The 22,505-nt window shown below is 36.9% G+C and overlaps 1 protein-coding gene and 1 pseudogene across 1 annotated transcript in view; both read left to right on the top strand.

Annotated features, from left to right (window-relative positions):
* Positions 1 to 22,505, top strand: part of LOC100452052 (zinc finger protein 91) — a 275,196-nt gene that overhangs the window by 144,922 nt on the left and 107,769 nt on the right. The gene's annotated exons all lie outside the window — the stretch shown is intronic.
* LOC100453173 (zinc finger protein 254-like) lies at positions 2,499 to 4,598 on the top strand (annotated as a pseudogene).

Below are 22,505 nucleotides of genomic sequence, written 5' to 3'. Positions count from 1 at the left end.
TGTTGGTAAGACTTCCTTTGTGGCCTAAGATGTGGTCTATCAAGGAAAATGTTATACGAGCTATTGAGAAGGGTGTGTATTCTGATGTTGTTGAGGAGTGTTCTCCATAACTCTGTTTGGAATAATTGTTTTATACTGCCTTTAAGTAGTCTGTTCCCTTATTTACATTCTTGTTTTATTTTTGTTACAGAAAGTGTGGTATTAAAATATCTTCCTATAATTACACTGCTTTCTTTGTGTTTCTTCCATTCTGTCAATATTTGCTTTATATATTTGGAACCCTAATGTAAGACACACACACACACACACACACACACACACACACACAGAGAAATTTGTAATAGGTTCCCAGTTAATGAATTGATTATTTTTTGATGTTCTTCTTTGTTTCTTTGGAGTTTTAATTTCAAGTACATTTTATAAAATATTATACTTTTTGACTTAAGATGGAGCTTGTGTATGATTATTTTGACTGTTTATGCTGTCATCTGATTAATGTTTGCGTGGAGTGTCTACTTCCAGTCTTTTTTAATCATTAAATTTCTTTTTTGAGATGGAGTTTTGTTCTTTCACCCAGGTGGGAGTGCAGTGGCATGATCTCGGCTAATTGCAAACTTTGCCTCCTGGGTTCAAGCGATTCTCCTGCCTTAGCCTTCTGAGTAGCTGAGACTACAAGCATCTGCCACCATGCCTGGCTAATTTTTGCATTTTTAGTAGAGATGGGGTTTCACCATGTTGGCCAGGGTGGTCTCAATTTCTTGACCTCGTGATCCACCTGCCTCGGCCTCCCGAAGTGAGGCATTACTGGCATGAGCCACAGTGCCCAACCTCTTTTGTGCATTTATACAAATATGTTTGTGGTACTTTGGGGATTACATATAACCTCTGAGAAATACAACAATATATTTTAATCTGGTAAAAAAATAAGTTGCATACAAAAATTCTTTTTCATTACATCTTCCCTCAAATTTGTCATTGACATTGCTAGTTATGTCTTTTTGTGTTGTATATTCATTAACAGATATTTATAATTATTTCTATACTTTTTTCTTTCAAATTTCAGAGAATAATTAGAAATGTTTTCTGCACCACTAGGATAATACTCAGAAATTCTATTTTTGTTTATTTGTGTATGTTTTCCAGAAAATTATTTTTATATGATTATGTGGTGTTTTTTTGAATCATGTTATTTTAAGTAAAATAAACCATTTTCAGCACCCTTTATATGTAGGACATAAGCAGTACCAATATACTTTTTTAGAATTTGTTTACTTTGGAATGTTTATGTATTTTTATTTGGCAGGATAGATTCACTGATGGTATTATTCTCACTTAATAGCTGTTTTTTTCCACAACTTTTTTTATGACTATGTCACACAGTTCCCTTATGGCCTGCAAAATTTTTGTTAACTGTTCACAGATTATCTCATAAGACTATGTTTGTAAATGGCACATCACTGTTTTCTTTTAATTTTTATTTTTTGGAGACAGAACCTCGCTCTATCCTCCAGACATGCTGGAGTGTACTGGTGCAACCTCAGCTAACTGCAACCTCCACCTCCCAGGTTCAAGCAATTCTCCAGCCTCAGCCTCCTAAGTAGCTAGGATTACAGGCACATGCTTCCACACCCAGCTAAATTTTGCAGTTTTAGTAGAGACGGGGATTCACCATGCTGGCCAGGCTGCCCTTTCTAAAGGCATTATGTTACAGTGAGAAGCAGGAAAAGCTGTGTTGGGTAAATTTAACAGACTTCTCTTTTTCTTCTATGTGGTTTTTCACATTGTGCTCATCTGGGACACTGCACACAATTAACTCATTTATAAATTTTCCACAAATGTATTTTGGTCTCTATGTTTTTGTTACATTTATATGTCTGTGAAAGAATTAGGGCCTGTGGTATTTTGCAAAGCCATTTTATTTATGTAGATGGTATAAATTTGTAGGTAAGATTTTTAAACTATATTCATGTGAGTCTAGTAAGTGGAGTAATTTATTTAAAAAATTTTTTTCAGGTATATGTTCTCATGTTGCTCAAGACCTTTGGCCAGAACAGGGCATGGAAGATTCTTTTCAAAAAGTAATACTGAGAAGATATGAAAAATGTGGACATCAGAATTTACAGTTAAGAAAAGGCTCAAAGTGTGGATGAGTTTAAGGTACACAAAGAAGGTTCTTATAATGGACTTAACCTGTGTTACACAACTACCCAGAGCAAAGTATTTCAATGTGGTAAATGTTTGAAAGTCTTTTATAAATTTGTAAATTCAGACAGACATAAGACACACTGGAAGGAAACCTTTCAAAGGTAAAAATGTGTCAAATCATTTTGCATGCTTTCACACAAAACCCAGCATAAAAGCATTTATACTACAGGGAAGTCCTACAAATGTAAAGAATGTGGAAAAACCTTTAATTGGTCTTCAATACTTACTAATCATAAGAAAATTTGTACTGAAGAAAAACCCTACAAATATGAAGAATATAGAAAAGCTTTTAACTGATCCTCAATCTTACTACACATAAGATAATTCATATTGGAGAGAAATCTTATAAGTGTGAAGAATGTGGCAAAACATTTAACAAATCCTCAACCCTAACCATACATAAGAGGACGCACACTGAAGAGAAACTCTACAAATGTAAAGAATGTCGCAAAGCATATGTGTGGTCCTCAAACCTAACTAAACATAAGGGGATGCACACTGGAGAGAAACCCTACAAATGTGAAGAATGTGGCAAAGCTTTTAGCCAATTCTCAACCCTTACTACACATAAGATAATTCATACTGGAGAGAAACACTGCAAATGTGAAGAATGTGGCAAAGCATATGTATGGTCCTCAACCCTAACTAAACATAAGAGAATGCACACTGCAGAGAAACCCTACAAATGTGAAGTATGTGGCAAAGCTTTTCATCGATTCTCAAATCTTAGTGCACATAAGATAATTCATACTGGAGAGAAACCTTACAAGTGTGAAGAATGTGGCAAAGCATTTATATGGTCCTCAAACCTTACTGAACATAAGAAAATTCATACCAGAGAGAAACCCTACAAATGTGAAGAATGTAGCAAAGCATTTAGCCAATCCTCAACCCTGACTATACATAAGAGGATGCACGCTGGAGAGAAACTCTACAAATATGAAGAGTATGGCAAAGCTTTTAGACAATGCTCAACACTTACTGCACATAAGATGATTCATATTGGAGAGAAACCCTACAAATGTGAAGAATGTGGCAAAGCCTTTAACTCGTCCTCAACTCTTACTAAACATAAGATAATCCATACTGAAGAGAAACCTTACAAATGTGAAAAATGTGGCAAAACCTTTAACCAGTCTTCAATCCTTTCTAACCATAAGATAATTCATACTGGAGAGAAACCTTACAAGTGTGAAGAATGTGGCAAAGCTTTTAATCATTACTCAAATCTTACTAAACATATGATAGTTCATACTGGAGAGAAACCCTACCAATATGAAGAATGTGGCAAAGCCTTTAAATGGTCCTCAAATCTAACTAAACATAAGGTAATTCATACTGAAGAGAAACCCTACAAATGTGAAGAATGTGGCAAAACCTTTAACCAGTCTTCAGTTCTTACTAACCATAAGAGAATTCATACTGGAGAGAAACCCTGATAATATGAATAATGTGGCAAATCTTTTAACTTATCTTCAACTTTTAATAAACATTGAGGTAGTTTATACTGGAGTAAAACCCTACAAATGTGAAGAATGTGGGAAAGCCTTTTTCTCATCCTCATCCCTAACAACACATAAGAAAATTCATACTGGACAGCAACCCTACAAATGGAAAAAATTTGGCAAAGCCTTTAACCAGTCCTCACATATTGCTACAGATAAGTCATATTGGAGAAAAATCTTACAAGTGTGAATAATATGGAAAGCCTATAAAAAGTCCTCAATTCTTAACAGACATAAGATTATTCATATTGGAGAGAAACTCTACAAACCTGAAAGATATGACAATGCTTTTGACAACACCTCAAATTTTTCTAAACATAAAAACATGTTGCCAACAAATTCTAGAAATGTGAAGAATGTGACAAAGCCTTTAAATGATTGTCACACTTGATTATAGATAAGCTAATTCATACTGAGAAAATTGACAGTGTGAACAATGTGGCCAAGCTTCTAACCAATGCTCACATCTTATTGAACTGTAAAGCATTTATACTTGAGAACCAATGTACAAATATTGACAAAAAAGCCATTAATACCTGCTCAAATCTTACTCAAAATCAGAGTTCATACTAAATAAAAGCATTAAAAGTTTAATTACTATCAAAAGACCTATCAGAAAATATGTCTATAAAGTGCAGAAGAGTATTTATTTTGAAAAAGCATTACCAATATGAAGAGGGTTGTAATACCTTTGCTTGTATCACAGATCATATTGTACACATTTTGTGCTAGAGGAAAATCTTGAGGCAGTTGTTAAAATTTTGTTCAACATCAAGGAGTTTATACTGAAGAAAACCCTGCCAATGTAATAAATTTGGAAAAACATTTTTTTCAAAAACTGCAAATTATAAAACACCGGAGTTTATACTAAAATATATCTTTGCAGATGCATTAAATATGAAAGATGTTCAATCCAAAGTTAGTTCTATGTAAATATCAGGGAATCATTCACAGTAGAAATATCTAGGGCACTCAAACTTTAGACATTATACTAAATCAGAGTGCTGAGTATAAAAAATACAGACTAAAGTTAATGTAGACATTATTTGTATATAACTTTAAAAAAATTTTTGGAAAGATATAATTACATCCAAAGTATACTTTTTGTGAAAATATGGAATTTTTAAAAAGTGAGTAATAATGGAATTAATGTCTTAAATTACTTCATGCTGTTTCATCATTCCCAGTGTATTCACATGTGAAAATATTTTACTAATTGCTGCTGCATAAAAGATACGAAAGATTCTTTTTTTTAGGTAGGTGTTATTTATGACCTTTTCTATGGAAGGGTAAGGACATTAAAATGTAGGATGCATGATGAAAATTTAAGTAGAGAGGCCCTTTGTGGTTAACTTATAACATTGAGTGATGTATGAGGTAGGTGTTCAGAGTAATCTGCATTATTAGGAAAGAAAAACATTTTTAAATTTTGTTTTAGTATGTTATTAATTGTACTTTTATGGAATAATATTAATTATACTTTTAAATGATAAATTTTATGTCAACTTTCCGTTTAAACATTTTTAACAGTTTAAATCCTATTATGAATTCATTGAAGTGTTATGCCACTAACTTTAGCCTATTCCACCTTACTCAAGGGTGTAGGTAAAAGATGGTAACAATATATTATTTGGTAAGATAACGGACTGAAATCTCTAGTAATCTTTTTTGCCAGTAGCTTTAACTGTCAATAAGTTACAGAATATTGTTCCGATAGGTGAAACTTTTGTTCTTATTTTCATGTTTAAATTTATTTTTCTTAATTTTTGTGGATATATAATATGTGTATATGCTTATGCCATATATGGCATATTTTGATACAGGCATGCAATATATAATCATATTAGAGGAAAATAGGTATCCATTACCTGTAGCATTTATTCTTTGTATTACAAGCAATTCAGTTCTACAGTTTTAGTTATTTTTAAATGTACAATTAAATTGTTATTGACTACAGGATCATTTTTATGGTCATAATGAAAATTATGTAGAAACATAAGTAAAATCCATGCATTTCTGAGTCCTGAGGAAATATTTTTTAAAATTTTAATATATTTTTCTTTGAACATGTGGCCTCTGCTTGCATGCACATATGGACAGTTAGTATTGATTTACAGAGTTAAATATACATCTATTAGTCTAAAGATAAATCTTAGGTGTAAATAAATTTTGGAGTAAATATATTTGTGTTATTGTAAGCTTGAAACAATTTTTAGCAGAAAAAAGCAATATTGGAACAAAATAAATCATTTTAAGAAGGTGTCTAATTTACTAGAAAAAAAATTCTCAAAAATGCTGAAAGCAAATCTATTCTGTCTGCTTTGTATTGAATTTATTACTGTATAATCCTTGGCTTATGCTTTAGAATCTCCCTATGAAAATTCTCTATTTTAAGTTGACTATTACTCATGTTAGACCCATAATTTTCTTTTTGTTTGTTTGTTTAATAGTTTTTTTGTTTTGTTTTGTTTTGTTTTTGAGATGGAGTCTTGCTGTATAGCCCAGGGTGGAGTGCAATGGTGCTCTCTTGGCTCACTGCAACCTTGGCCTGTCAGTTTCAAACAATTCTTCTACCTCAGCCTCCTAAGTACCTGGGATTACAGGTGCCTGCCACCATGCCCAGCTAAGTTTTGTATTTTTAGTAGAGACAGGGTTGGTCAGGCTGGTCTCAAACTACTGACCTCAGGTGATTCACCCACCTTGGCCTCTCAAACTGCTGGGATTACAGGCATGAGCCACTGTGCCCAGCCTGTGTAATAGTTTATGAAGTATTCATTATGTGAGCTAGTCTGTAATTATAAGAATAATTTTTTAAAAAATTTCATTGTTCCATAATTTAATGGGGTACAGGTGATACTTGGTTGGATGAGTAAGTTCTTTAGTGATTTGTGAGATCCTGATAGACCCATCAGCTGAGCAGTATACACTGCACCATACATGTTGTCTTCTATCCCTCCTTTTTCCCATTCTTCCCCCCAAGTCCCCAAAGTCTATTGTATCATTCTTATGCCTTTGTGTCCTCATACCTTACCTCCCACATATCAGTGAGGACACACAACATTTGGTTTCCCATTCCTCAGTTACTTCACTTAGAATAATATTCTCCAATCTCATCCAGGTCGTTGCAAATGCCGTTAATTCATTCCTTTTTGTGGTTGAGTAGCATCCCAACATATACATATATACACACACATATACACATCACACCTTCTTTATCTACTCATTGATTGATGGACATTTTGTTTGGTTCCACGATTTTGAAATTGTGAATTGTGCTCCTAGAAACATGAATGTTTAAGTATGTTTTTCTATAATCAGTATTTGGGTTTATTTTTGGGTTCTCTGTTTCATTGTTCTGTGTTTCAAATAATGACTTCTTTTCCTGTGGGTAGATACCCAGTGGTGGGAACTTTCAGTTCTTTAAGGAATCTCTACACTCTTTTCTATAGTGGCTGTACTAGTTTACATTCCCACCAGCAGTGTAGAAGTGTTTCCTGATTGCTGCATCCACGCCAACATCTACAGTTTATTGATCTTTTGATTATGGCCATTCTTGCAGGAATAAGGTGGTATTACATTGTGGTTTTGATTTGCATTTCCCTGATCATTAGTGATGTTGAGTTTTTTAAATCTATTTTTGTTGGCCATTTGTATATCTTCTTTTGAGAATTGTCTAATCAAGAGCCCACTTTTTTATGGGAATTTTTTTCTTACTGAGTTGTTTTAGTTCATTGTAGATTCTGGATATTAGTCCTTTGTCAGATGTATGGATTGATAAGATTTTCTCCGACACTGTGAGTTGTCTGCTTGCTCTGCTAACTGTTCCTTTTGCCATGAAAAGTTCTTTAATTTAATTAGGTCTTAGCTATTTATCTTTGTTTTTACTGCATTTGCTTTTGGGTTTTTGTCATGAAATTTTTGCCTAACCACTGCCTAGAAGAGTTTTTCCAATGTTATCTTCCAAAATTTATACAGTTTCAGGTCTTAGGTTTAAGTCCTTAAGTCATCTTGAGTTGATTTTTGTATAAGGTGAGAGATGAGGATCCAGTTTTATTCTCCTACATGTGGCTAGCCAGTTATCACAGCACCATTTGTTGAAAAGGGTGTTCTTTCCCCACTTTATGTTTTTGTTTGCTTTGTTGAAGATCAGTTGGCTGTAACTATTTGGGTTTATTTCTGGGTTCTTGGTTCCATTGGTCTATGTGCCTATTTTTATACCAGTACTATGCTGTTTTGGTAACTATGGCCTTACAGCATAGTTTGAAATCAGGTAGTGTGGTGCCTTCAGATTTTTTTTTTGCTTAGCCTTCCTTTGGCTATGTTGGCTCCATATGAATGTTAGAATTGTTTTTTCCAACTCTGTTTTTCTAACTCACCATCTTCAGAATGGTGGTGGTATTTTGATGGGGATTGTGTTGAATTTGTAGATTGCTTTTGGCAGTATGGTCATTTTCACAATATTGATTCTACTCATCCATGAGCATGGGATGTGTTTCCATTTGTGTCATCTATTATTTCTTTCAACAGTGCTTTGTAGTTTTCCTTGTAGAGGTCTTTCAAGTCCTTCATTAGGTGTGTTCCTAAGTATTTTATTTTTGTTGAGCTATTGTAAAAGGGGTTGAGTTCTTGATTTAATTCTCTGTTTGGTTGCTGTTGGTGAATAAAAGGGCTACTTATTTGTGTAGGTTAATCTTGTATCCAGAAACTTTGCTGAATTATTTTATCAGTTCTAGGAGCTTTCTGGAGGAGTCCTTAGGGTTTCCAAGGTAAATTATTATAACATCAGCAAACAGGGACAGTTTGACCTTTTGTTTACTGATTTGGATGCCCTTTATTTCTTGTCTTATTGCTTTGTCTAGGACTTCCAAGATTGTGTTGAAGAGGAGTAGTGAGAGCAGGCATCCTTGTCTTGTTCCTGTTCTCAGAGGGAATGCTTTCAACTTTTCCCCATTCAGTATTATGTTGGCTGTGGGTTTGTCATAGATAGCTTTTATTATATCAAGCTGTGTCCCTTGTATGTCAACTTTGCTGAGAGTTTTAATCATAAAGGATGCTGGATTTTGTCAAATGCTTTTTCTGAATCTATTGAGATGATCATGTGATTTTAGTTTTAAATTCTATTTGTGTGGTGTATCACATTTTTTTACCTATGTGTGTTAAACCATCCCTGCATCCCTGGTACGCAATCCACTTGATCACAGTGAATTATCTTTTTGACATGTTGTTGGATTTAATTTACTAATTTTTTGTTAAAGATTTTAGCATCAATGTTTATCAACGATATTGGTCTGTAGTTTTCTTTTTTGGTTGTGTCTTTTCCTGGTTTTGGTATTAGGGTGATGCTGGCTTCATAGGATGAATTAGAGAGATTTCCTTCTTTCTCTATATTGGTACCAATTCTTTGAATATCTGGTAGAATTCTGTCGTGAACCTGTCTGGTCCTGGACTTTTTTTTGTTGGTGATTTTTAAATTACCATTTTAATCTCACTGCTTGTTATTGGTCTATTCAGGGTATGTAATTCTTCCTGATTTAAGCTAGGAGAGTTGTATTTTTCCAGGAATTTAAGTATCTCTTCTAGGTTTTCTGGTTTTTTTGTAAAGGTGTTTATACTAGCATTCAATGATTTTTTGTGTTTCAGTGGTGTCAGTTATAATATCTCCTGTTTCATTTCTCAGTGAGGTTATTTGGATTTTCTCTTTTTTTCTTTGTTAGTCTTGCTAATGGTCTATCAATTTTATGTATTTTTCCTAAGGAGAAGCTTTCTGTTTCATTTACCTTTTGTATTTTTTTTGTTTCAATTTCATTTAGTTCTTTTCTGATCTTGGTTATTTCCTTTTTTTCTGCTGGATTTGGGTTTGGTTCGTTCTTGTCTCTCATTTCTCTAGTTTCTTGAGGTATGACCTTAGATGGTCTCTTTCTGCTCTTTCAGATTTTCTGATGTAGGCACTTAGGGCTATGAACTTTCCTTTTAGCACCACCTTTCCTGTATCCCAGAGGTTTTGATATGTTGTGTCATTATTGTCATTCAGTTAGAAAAAATTTTAATTTCCATATTGATTTTGTTTTTGCCCCAATGCTCATTCCGGAGCAGGTTACTGAATTTCCATGTTTTTGCATGGTTTTGAAAGTTTCTTTGTGTGTTGATTTCCAGTTTTATTCCATGGTGGTCTGACAGAGTGCTTGAAATAATTTCAATTTTCTTAAATTTATTGAGGCTTGTCTTATGGCCTATCATATGATCTATCTTGGAGAAAGTTCCATGCGCTGTTGAGCAGAATGTGTGTTCCATGGTTGTTGGATGAAATGTTTTGCGTATATCTGTTAAGTCCATTTTTTCCAGGGTATAGTTAAATTCATTGTTTCTTTGTTGACTTTCTGTCTTGATGACCTGTGTAGTGCTGTCAGTGGAGTATTGAAGTCCTCCACTCTTATGATGTTGGTGTCTATCTCATTTCTTTGGTCTGTTAGTAATTGTTTTATAAATTTTGGAGCTCCAGTGTGATGTTTGTATATTTAGGATTGCATATATGTTTAGGATTGTGATGTTTTCCTGTTGGATCTGGCCATTTGCCATTATATAATGTCCTTCTTTGTCTCTTTTAACCACAGTTGCTTTAAAGTTTGTTTTGTCTGATATAAGCATAGCTACCCCTGCTTACATTTGCTGTCCATCTGCATGAAATGCCTTTTTACACCCCTTTACTTTATTTGAGTCTTTATGTTAGGTGAGTCTCCTGAAGATGGCAGATAGTTGGTGAGTTCTTATCCATTCTGCCGTTTTGTGTCTTTTAAGTGGAGCATTTAGGTCATTTACATTCAATGTTAGTATTGAAATGTGAGGTACCATTGCATTCATCATGATATTTGTTGCCTGCATACTTTGGTGTTTTTGTTGTTGTTGTTGTTGTTGTTTTGGGATGGAGTCTTGCTCTGTCAGCCATGGTGGAGTGCAGTGGCTCAATCTTGGCTCACTGCAACATCCGTCTTACAGGTTCAAGTGATTCTCCTGCCTCGGCCTCCTGAGTAGCTGGTACTACAGGTGCCCACCACTACACCAGGCTAATTTTTGTCTATTTAGTACAGACAGGGTTTCACCATATCAGACACCTTGTGATCCACCCACCTCAGTCTCCCAAAGTGCTTACTGGGATTACAGGCGTGAGCCACTGTATCTGGTATTTTGTTTTTTAACTTGTATTTTTATTTTATAAGTCTTGTTTGATTTATGCTTTAAAGAGTTTCTGGGCCAGGCACGGTGATTCACTCCTATAATGCCAGCACTTTGGGAGGCTAAGGCGGGTGGATCACCTGAGGTCAGGTGTTTGAGACCAACCTGATCAACATGGAGATACCCCCTCTCTACTAAAAATACAACTGTTTCTTTCCTTCATACATGATGCTTCATTTCATTGGATGCAAGATTCTTGGTGCATAATTGTTTGTTTGAGGAGGCTGAAGATGGGGCCCCAATCCCTTCTAGTTTGTATGGTTTCTCCTGAGAAGTCTGCTGTTAATCTGGTAGGTTTTCCTTTATAGGTAACGTGGTGCTTCTGTCTCACAACTCTTAAGATTCTTTCCTTTGTCTTTACTTTGGATTAGCTGATGACAATATGCTTAGGTGAAGATATTTTTGCAATGAATTTTCCAGGTGTTCTTTGTGCTTTTTGTATTTTCATGTCTAGGTCCCTAGCAAGGCCAGAGAAGTTTTCCTTGATTATTCCCTCAAATATATTTTTCAAGCTTTTAGAATTGTCTTCTTCCTCAGGAACACAAATTATTCTTAGGTTTGGTCATTTAACATAATTCCAGACTTCTTGGAGGTTTTGTTCATATTTTCTTATTCTTTTTTCTTTGTCTTTGTTGGATTTGGTTAATTCAAATATCTTGTCTTTGAACTCTGAATTTCTTTCTTCTACTTGTTATTGCTGAGACTTTCCAGAGCATTTCATATTTCTAAAAGTCTGTGCAAAGTTGCTTGAATTTTTGATTTTTTTCTTTAAGCTATATATTTTGTTGAATATTTCTTCCTTCACTTCTTGTATGATTTTTTTTTTATTTTGTTGCATTGGGCTTCACCTTTCTCTTGTCCCTCCCTCATTAGCTTAAGAACTAACCTCCTGAATTCTTTTTTTAAATAAATCAGGGATTTCTTCTTGGTTTGGATCCATTGCCAGTGAACTAGTGTGATTTTTTTTGTGGGGGGTGTTGATGAACCTCCTTTTCTCATATGACCTAGTTTGCTTTTCTGGTTCCTTCTCATTTGGGCAGTCTCTTTCAGAGGGAAGGTCTAGGGCTGAAAACTGTTGTTCAGATTTTTTTTTATCCCACAGGGTGTTCCCTTGATGTAGTACTCTCCCCCTTTTCCTATGGATGTGGTTTCCTGTGAGCTGAACTTCCGTGATTGGTTGTCTCTCTTCTGGATCTAGCCACCCAGTGAGTCTTCCCAGCTCCAGGCTGATACTTGGGGTTGTCTGACAGAGTCCTGTGATGTGAACTGTTTATGGGTCTCTCAGCCATGGATACCAGTGCCTGTTCTGGTGGACGTGGCTAAGGGTGCAATGGACTCCATGGGTGTCCTTAGCTTTGGTGGTTTAATGCTTTATTTTTGTGCTGGTAGACCTCCTGCCAGGAGATAGTGCTTTCCAGAAAGTATCAGCTGTAGTACTGTTGAAAGGGACCAGCAGTGGTTGGGACCCTAGGACTCCCAAGATTATATGTCCTTTCTCTTCCACTACCATGGTCTGTTAGGGAAGGACCAATGGGTGTGGGGGGTGCTAGGCATGTCTGAGTTCAGAGTCTCCTTGGGTGTTGTTGCTGCAGCTGCTGTGGCAGATGGGGGTGAGATTCGCAGGTCACTGGAGTTGTGTACCTAGGAGGATTATAGCTGTCTTTGCTGAGTCGTGCAGGGTGTCAGGGAAGTGGAGGAAAGCTGGCAGTCACAGGCCTCACTCAGCTCCCATGCAAACCAAAGGGCTGGTCTCACTCTCACTGTGCCCTTCATAACAGCCCTGAGTCTCTTTCCAGGTGGAGGGTGAGTTGGCCTTGAAAATTTCCCCAGGCTTTCTGTCTCCCAGCTGCAGGAAAAAAAAGGGCTTTAGTTCTTCCATGCCTGTGAAGTCTTCAAGCCAGATTCATGCCTTCCCCTGAGTTCTGGCCAGAAGTCTTCTTGCCCCATTCAAATTGTTACAAAGTTCAGCTAGGGAAAGTCCTCCCCTTGGAAGTTTTACCCCCTGCTCCTCTGTCCTCCCCTCGATGGATCCCTGTGGTGCTAGGCAGGAATGGGCTCCTTGGGGATTCAGCGAGCTCCCCAGGCCTCTTTGTTGCCTCCTACACCCCTGTATTTCACTCAGCTTGGCTCTCTAACTTGACGCAGCTCCAGGTAGTTAGAAACTTCTCCCACAAACAGACTTTCAGCTTCTCCAGTGGGGTTGTGTTTTTAGGAGTGGAGGACCTCCCTTTCCCACTTCTGCAGTTGTGGCACTCACAGTATTTGGGGTGTCTCCAGGGTCCTGAAGGAGCAGTCTGCTTCTTTCAGAGGGTCTGTCCTGATGCCTTTAAAGACACATTCTCAAGATGAAAGTGGTCATTTGTTCAGATAATCTCTCCTGAAAAGGAATCAGAGAAGAGAGGAAAAAATGGTTGACTGTCAGATAAGTGTGTCCCAGGTCAAAATTTTGTCCACATTTTCTTCTAGAATGTCATGTATTTAGAATTGCAATCATTTACATTTCTACTTCTGATGCTTTTGCCTAACAAGATTATTTGAACTACCTTTCTCTTGTTTTCTCATGACAGTGAAAGGACCTCATTAAAATAATTCTCCCCTATGTTTCAGAGCCTTATCTTTATTCTCTCCATCCAGGATTCTTACATGTCACAACTAATACTCACCTTGAATTTATACCCTGAAATATTGAGAGTATTCCCTTTGTTGACAGATCAGCCTGGGCAGCTGGGGATATAAAACATTCTTATTGGGGATGGTGCTGGGTCCTCAGATATCAGTGAGGGAGAAAACCGCACCTTTTAGGTTCCATCAGAATGCTCCATCAACTCTATGAAGAACATAATTTTTAAATGCACACTTAAAAAGAATGGAATTAATAGCCTGGAATAATTTAGAAAGATATGTAAAGGAATGAATTCAAATAAATTTGTCTTCTAGAATGCTAAAAGAGAGAGTTTTTAGATACACTATTAGAAATTACAAAACATGGGCAACATATGTGGCTTGAACTTTACATAAAACATTTTTCTTGATTAGATTCAGATTATAATTTATGTTTTTTGGCCAGTAGTCTCACAGAGTCATGTTGCATCCTCCTATATGTATCAGTACCTGATACCCATCTGTCCCATTAATTTTATTCACTTGGTTAATGTGTTTTCTGAAGAGTTTCTTCACTATAATGTTTCTTTTTAAAAATTGTATTAATAGGTATTTTGGAGAGGTGACTAATGTGCATAAACAATCACATTTACTCTGAAAGCTCCCCTGTCATGCCAAGTGTCAGGTTCCAGCCTAATCTGAGGTCTAACAGGAGCGGGTGGGTAAGTGGTGGGTTGCTGGAAAAACAATCAAGGAACTGTGGGAAGTTTTGAGATGGCTTTTTTTTCTCTCTAGGCACAAGCCTGAGCATGAGCCTTGTGTACGGGGTGAGCAGCTTTACTCTCCCTCTCCCTCCTGTCCACCTGTCTGTGTACTCCTTTCACTCAATAGTGGATCAGAGCCAAGCATGAGCTTACACAACGAGGTTACATAATAAGTAGAATTGTGCACCTGCACTCCAAACTAACTGAGTCATGCTGAACCAGACGTTTACCATGGCCTATTCTTGACCACAGAACATTCATTTTTCTTACACTCTTTTTCTTAATAGTTTCTCTTTGTTTATACATTGCTCTGGAAAATGAAGGCTGTCATCTTTGTTTACTGGTCATAAACACCGGGATAAAACCCAGGTTCTATCACTTACTAGATGTTTTACAGAGTATTTTTCTTAAGCTAGAATCATTGACATCATTGGTGAGTTTGTTAGCAATACAGTAACTCAGGTCTCATCCCAGATCTCTTGAATTAGAATATGTATTTTAACAAAATCTCCAGTTTATTGATGTATGCATTAAAATTCAAGAGGTAACTTCTAACTTACTGTGACTTCTCCATATGAGAACTGTACACACCTTACTCTGTATAATGTACATATGGCACTCAAAACTGTATATGCTTGTGTTTTTGCCGTAAATATTATGCTGTATCATTCAGAAAACTATAGTACATACACTGGTTTTGTGGATCTTGTTTCATCCTCTTTCCTCAGAATGAAGGAATACATTAGAGAATCTTTCTCTATTGAACAATATTTTATTGGATAATGCCAGTCTCTTATGTAAAACAGAGCCAGTTCTCTTAACTCTCAAACACTTAGAGTAAAATTAATAATTCTGCCTATAGCCACTTGCTAAGTATGTGTGGGTCTTTGCGTTTATTTTAGGAGATGTTAACTTTCAAGGTTGTGGCCATAGAATTCTCTCAGGAGGTGTGGGAATGCCTGAATACTGCTAAGTGAAATTTGTATAGAGATGCAGTGTTTAGAGAACTACCAAAAACTGGTCTCTCGGTGTCAATACATTTTCCCCCAATTTTCTAATATACCCTAAGGCTTCTATTTTCTCCCTTTGTAGAATGATTTTGGCAGTTTTTCCTCTGCATAAATTATTTTAGATCAACACTTTTAAGGAAAACTTGAAGGTTTACTGGAACAGAAAAAAAATCTTCAAGATGTTTTAACAGGAACCTTCCCCTTTCTTGAGCTAATCTTTATTCTTCACTCTAGATTAATGGTAATTCTAGAAATTCAGTGGCATTAAATATTCTTGCCCAAATATTAAAATTCAATATCCAGCACCAATTTTAAATTCAATAATATTGAATAGTAGAGCTAAGGACCCAGAAATGTAAAATATGTTCTAAATATTCAAAAGTTTCTGTCAGAAAACAGTATTTTGGAATTAAATTTCTAGAATCTTTCATATTTTCTCCTGTCTGACTGACTGAACATGGTACAAGGTTGGTAACTGTAGAATCTCAGCAAGTTATGTTGCTTTTTTCTAATAAAACAGGCCTTACTATCTCTAAACCTGATCTCATCTCCTGCCTTGAGCAAATAAAAGAGCCCTGGAATGTGAAGAGACATGAGACAGTAGTCAAATACTCAGGCAGGTAAGCATGAATGAAGCAGATAACACAGACAAGAGGTACAAATGTCAAAAAGAATTGCAGACCTTAAAATGTGGTATGAGATGCTCTGCTTCAATGGAAATGTTTCCTAAAAAACCATTTTTTATTCTGTAGCTTTTGTATAGGAGCATCATTTGTCCCATACTGTTAAATTCTCTATGGACTCTACTTGCTATTTAGTGATTTTCCTTTGAAGGTACCGCGAGAGCTAAAGTCCTCTTTATGGCTTATAAGGTACTGCATGATATGCCTCCTTTTCCATTGCTTCAAGGGGGAATATAAGAATATCTCTGAGTATTTTGAGGAAGTGCATGTTAGATCATTTCTGAAGTTTTTTTTTTTCCATCATATCTGAAGTGTGTGAGAGCAGTGGTGACATTAAGATTTGTTTCAGAAATCTCAGGAGCATCAATGACAGATGTTACTTGTTATTTCTCTATTTTTTCTTTTCTTTCTTTTTTTCTTTTTTTTTTTTTTTTTTTTTTTTTTGAGGCAGAGTTTTGCTCTTGTTGCCCAGGCTGGAGTACAATGGTGTCATCTCAGCTCACCACCATCTTCCCCTCCTGGGTTCAAGCGATTCTCCTCTGGGTTCAAGAGATTCTCCTGCTTCAACCTCTGGAGTAGCTGGGATTACAGGCATGCGCCACCACAACCAGCTAATTTTGTATTTTTAGTAAAGATGGTGTTTCCCCATGTTGGTCAGGCTGGTCTTGAATTCCCGAACATAAGTGATCCTCCCGCCTTGGCATCCCAAAGTGCTGGGATGACAGGCGTGAGCCACCGTGCCCAGCCTCTATTTTTTCTTTTTGATATTAGTAATTTTAACAGATTTGAAGTGATAGCTCATCGTTTTCATTTGCAGTTGCCTATTTGTAGGTGATATTAGGTATCATTTTCATATAATAAACTAATTTTCTTTGAGTAGATACCCAATGATGAGGTTTCTGAATCAAATGGTAGTTTTATTTTTAGTTGAGATTGAGTATGTTTTTTATACGTGTGTTGGTTATTTGTATGTCTTTATTGAAAAATGCTTAGTAGTATTTGCTCATTTTTCAATGGGATTTCTTATTATTATGATATTTTTGAATTGTTTGAGTTATTTGTAAATTCTGAATATTAGTTTCATGTTGGCCCATAGTTTGCAAATATATTCTTTTATTCTGTAGGTTGCCTATTTATCCTGTTGATTTATTTATTTATTTATTTTTTGCTGTGCAAAAACTCATTTGTTTGAGTCCCATTTGTCTATTTTTTAAAATAATAATATAATAATAGTTTTCTTTGTTGTGTCTTTGGCTAGTTCTGGTATCAGAGTGATACTGACCTCAGAGTGACTTAGGAAGAATTTAATTATCTTCAACTTTTGGGAAGAGTTTAAGGAGGATTACTATTGTTTGTATATTTGGTAGAATTTGACTGTGCATTTATCTAGTCCTGAGCTTTTCTTTGTCAAGATATTTTTTATTGCTCACTCAATCATGCTACTTATTGTTGGTTTGTTCAGGTACTCAGTTTCTTCCTGGCTCTATCTTGGGAGGTTGTATGTTTCCATGAATTTATTCATTCTTTGTAGGTTTTCAGGTTTATTAGTGTCTAATTGTTTATAATCATTTCTAGTGATCTTTTGTATTACTGTTGTATCCGTTGTAATGCCTTCTTTCATATCTGATTTTGTTTATTTATATTTTTATTCTGTTTGTGGTTAATCTACCTAGCAATTTATTCATTTTGTCTTTTTGGAAAACCAACTCTGTTCTGTTGATCAATGTTATTGTTTTTCATCTGTATTTCATTTGATTCTGTTCTGATTTTTGTTATTTTTTTCTTCTAACTTGGAATTTTGTTTGTTATTAATTTTCTAGTTCCTTGAAGAGTGTGTGATGTCAGGTGCTTAATATGTAAGCTTTCTACTTTTTTGATGCAGTCATTTAGGCTGTAAACTGCCCTCTTAGTATTATATTTGCTTTATCTCACAGGTTTTATTATATTGTGTTTCTCTTTCCATCTTTTTCCCCACACATTTTTAATTTTTATCTTAATTTTCTTTTTGAAATGGGTTTTAATCTGTCACCCAGGCTGGAGGGCAGTGGAACAATCTTGGCTCACTGCAACCTCCACCTTCCAGGATCAAACCATCTTTTTATCTCAGCCTCCCGAATAGCTAGGACCATAGGTGCACACCATTACATCTAGCTATTTTTGTAAATTTTTTTGTAGAGATACAGTTTTGGCATGTTGCCCAGGCTAGTCTCAAAGTCCTGACTTCAGGTGATTCACCTGCCTCAGCCTCCCAAAGTGCTGGGATTACAGAGGTGAGCCACCACTCCTGGCTGGCAATTTTAATTACTTCATTTACAGTTGTTGGGAACAAGCCCCCCAAAATCTGTCCATAAACTGGCCCCAAAATTGGCCATAAACAAAATCTCTGCAGCACTGTGACATGTTCATGATGGCCATGACACCCACGCTGGAAGGTTGTGTGTTGACCAGAATGAGGGCAAGGAACACCTGGCCCACCCAGGGCAGAAAACTGCTTAAAGGCATTCTTAAGCCACAAACAATAGCATGAGTGATCTGTGCCTTAAGGACATGCTCCTGCTGCAGTTAATTAGCCCAACCTATTCCTTTAATTTGGCCCATCCCTTCATTTCCCAGCCTGGCCAATGTGGTGAAACCTGTCTCTACTAAAAATACAAAAATTAGCTGGACGTGGTGGTGGGTGCCTGTAATCTGAGCTACTGGGTAAGCTGAGGCAGGAGAATTGCTTGAAACAGGGAGGCAGAGACTGTAATGAGCCAACATTGCACCACTGCACTCCAGCCTGGGCAACAGAGCAAGACTCCATCTCTCAAACAAGTAAAATAAAATAAGTAAATCAACACGCAGTAGTCAGTGAGCACCAGCCATGCAATTATGGAGGTACAGAAGATCGAAAAAATATTCTTGAGGTGGGAGAAACATGTTAACAGATAAATTACAGCAGACAGACTTGATAGACGAGGGTAAAAGTTATTAGGAACAGACGGCCTAATTCTCCCTAGAATTACTATTTGAGATGGGTTTCAACAGAAGAGTAAAGAGTAAATATTCTTTGCTGGGGGAAGGGGATGGAGACACAACAAAAAGAACAACCCATGGAACAGCAGAGGCAGTAAAGAATTATTCAGTGTGGCAGTGATGTGGAAGACAGAGACAAGAGCCAAGACTAGCAATTTGGTTTGGAAGCAGATGAGGGTCTTTGTAAAACAAGTGAAGGAGTTTAGATTTTTCTTTTTGCAGACAACAGGGAGGCAAGAGATGTTATTAGGCAGGCAAACAACGAGAGCAGCTTTCGTTTTTGAGGATGATGACTCTGGCAGCAGGGTGGAAGATTAACAGCAGTAGAGAGAAACTGGTGGCAGAAAATTAAGAGGTGCTTATGACTCAATGAGGGCCTTAGGTCAGAAGTGATTAAACAGCCAAAGTCAGTGACTGGAGCATGGTTTTGGGGAAAGACTGGTGACTGGACATGGGGGTGAGAGAGACATGCATCAGGACAGCCAGCAGTAATGTTCCTGGCCTAGTAGGTTGTGTGCATGGCAATCAGCTTCCAGAAGGAATGGATATTACTTTCATTTTTACAAGTACTTGCAGGGTGAGGGACTTGTAGTGTGATGAGGATGACAAAAGATTACTGCTTCAGAAAAATTGTAAGTGAAAATGTAGAGTTAGAGTTGCCAGTTTATAGGTTAGAGGAGAGGACACAAAAGCACCAGAATGCACAGGGCATTCTGCAGGAACAGAACTCACTCCCAGATGTGAGAGGTGAAAGGTTGCTGCAGAGAACAGGTACCTGGCAACTGACTCCAATGGGATGCTTACAGTCTGTCCACTGATTTCAGAATTTTAAAACAACTATTCTCAAGTGTTGCACATGTCTCTAAGGTAAGTGGGAGCCCAGACCACTTTGGAGGAAACTGTCTGCTTACTACAGGCAGCCGTTTCTTTTCTGGTATTCAGTCTCCTCATCTTCCTGCCTTCTCCCTTGCATATCTCCTGCTTGTGTAGTAGGGTGGAAAGTGGGAGGGCAGGACAAAGCTCAGACCATTGGCACTTATTTGCTAAACATATACTAGACAGTTCTGGTGTGAGGCCTGGGGTCCCAGATCATAGAAATTACCACTGTCTGCATTATTCCATCCCTGTATTATCCCCATCCATCTCAGCCAAGGCAGCTGGCTGACATCCACTCTCTCAAGAGGACATGTGTGGACAGAAGACCTGTCTCAGAAACACCGCTCTATGAAAAGGGCAGATAGTTATGTAAGAATTTTGCAAAAACTTGAGAAATTAAAATCAGGGAGACTACGAATACAAAAACATTAACTATCAAGCTAGTAAGAGCTAGTTCAAAGAATTTTTTAAAAAGATATACTCCACATAACTGAAAACATGAGGGAGACTGGCAGATGACAGCATCAGAGTGAATTTCCTAAATGACTGAAGTAGGAGCCACCTACCAAAACAGCTTTACAGAGCCAATGCATTTCATTTGTTGAAGAAGCTGATGATTTCTAGAGCTCTTATTTACTATGGAGTTTTCAAATACATTGAACATCACTTAATGTTTTCCTCAATCCCAAGCTTCTTGTAAAACTTTGACCCTGCCAACCATGGCATCGTAGAGGCAAATAAAACTTCCTTACTTTATGGAATTTCAGATTTCTAAATATAGCACATGTAATAGAGGGAATGCACCCAGTGTGCTTGTGGATACAATAAAGGCCACTACTATACCTTTCAAGCAGGCTTCCTTGACTTCAGCTCTGCTGACATTTGTGGCTGTCCTGTGTATTGTAATATGCTGAGCAGCATTTCTAGTGTCTGTATACCTAAGGCCAGTAGCACCCTTCCCCAAAGCAAGTCACTCAAAAATTCAAAATTCTGGAAAGGAAATCCACAGTGGATACCCACAAAGCTTCCTGATCTCAAAATATACCACGTTATTCTGTATGTAGGTTTTGAGTTTCTGGAACATTTATTTATCTTTACAACAATCCCATGAGGTAGACAGGCTACTGACAAGATGCCTATCATATTCATCAATGGCAATGTCACCAGAGGCTAAAGTTTCATTTGAAATTCCCTTATACCTTCAAATTCGATCAAATTTATTTTGAAAAAAAAAGGTCTTCTTTATTAAAAATAACAACACACATACACAGAGGTAAATAAGCAGTATACATTTAAATCTATGACTTTTTTTTTTTTTTGAGATCAAGCTGACTCTATAAACCAGGTGTTCCATGGAGCTAGGTGGTAGTTAGGAATTGTGGATCCTGAGCTTAATTTATTGCCAGCTCTTGGGTACATCATTAAGCAGCTATAAAATGGGTCAACATACCCACCCAACCCTAATAGTGTTGTTCTGAGTATAAACGTGGAACTTTGCTGAATGATTTCAAAAAAGCAGGGTGAAAATAAGTTAGTCCAAGAAGGTACATCAAAATAAATAAAGAACATTTTAAAGTAATTAAACTACCAGAAATATCACACATTTATATAGTCCTACCCCATTGTCTCTGAGAACATGGAAAAAAAAGAAAATACAAAGCAAGCTAGAGAAAGACAAATACAGTTTTTAAAAGCCCCAATTAACCCCACTAAGAATTTTTTTGGCTACCTGGTATATGTCAGGCACTGTACAATGTAGGGCAGTGCTTCTCAATCTTGTTGGCACCAGGGTCTGGTTTTATGACAGACAATTTTTTCACAGATGTGGCAAGATGGTTTTCTATTGGTATGATTTAAGCGCATTACACTTACTGTGCACTTTGTTTCTATTATTACATTGTAATATATAATGAAATAATTATACAACTCACTATAATGTAGAATCAGTGAGAGCCATGGGATTGTTTTCCTGCAACTAAAGGTTCCCATCTAGGGGTGATGACAGACAGTGAGAGATCCTCAGGCATTAGACTCTCATAAATGGTGTACAACCTACATCCCTCATGTGCGCAGTTCACAATAGGGTCTGCACTCCTATGATAATCTAATGCTGCTGCTGATTTGTAATGCAAGTGATGGGGAGTGGCTGTGAATACTGATGAAGCCTCACTCATCCACTGCTCACCTCCTGCTGTGCAGTTTGGTTTATAACAGACCACAGACTGGTATCAGTCTGTGCCCTGGGTGTTGACGACTCCTGATGTAGGGCAACAATATTTATTCGTTTATTTATTGAGTGTAGTGGTATAATCTCAGCTCACTGCAATCTCTGCCTCTGGGGTTCAAGTGATTCTCCTGCCTCAGCCTCCCGAGTAGTTGGGATTACAGGCATGAGCCAAGAAGCACAGTTAATTTTGTATTTTTAGTAGAAATGGGGTTTCACCATGTTGGTCAGGCTGGTCTTGATCTCCTGACCTCAGGTGATCCACTCGCCTAGGCCTCTCAAAGTGCTGAGATTACAGGCACAAGCCACCATGCCCGGCTGGCAACTACATTTATTACCATCCATTTATTACTAGGGCACCCATGTTGTACAGTGCCTGGCACAGACCAGGT

The sequence above is a fragment of the Pongo abelii genome, chromosome 20 (genome assembly GCF_028885655.2).
Source record: "Pongo abelii isolate AG06213 chromosome 20, NHGRI_mPonAbe1-v2.0_pri, whole genome shotgun sequence".
Taxonomy (NCBI): domain Eukaryota; kingdom Metazoa; phylum Chordata; class Mammalia; order Primates; family Hominidae; genus Pongo; species Pongo abelii.
Note: the sequence above shows the minus strand (reverse complement) of the source record. Positions and strands in the feature narration are given on the sequence as shown.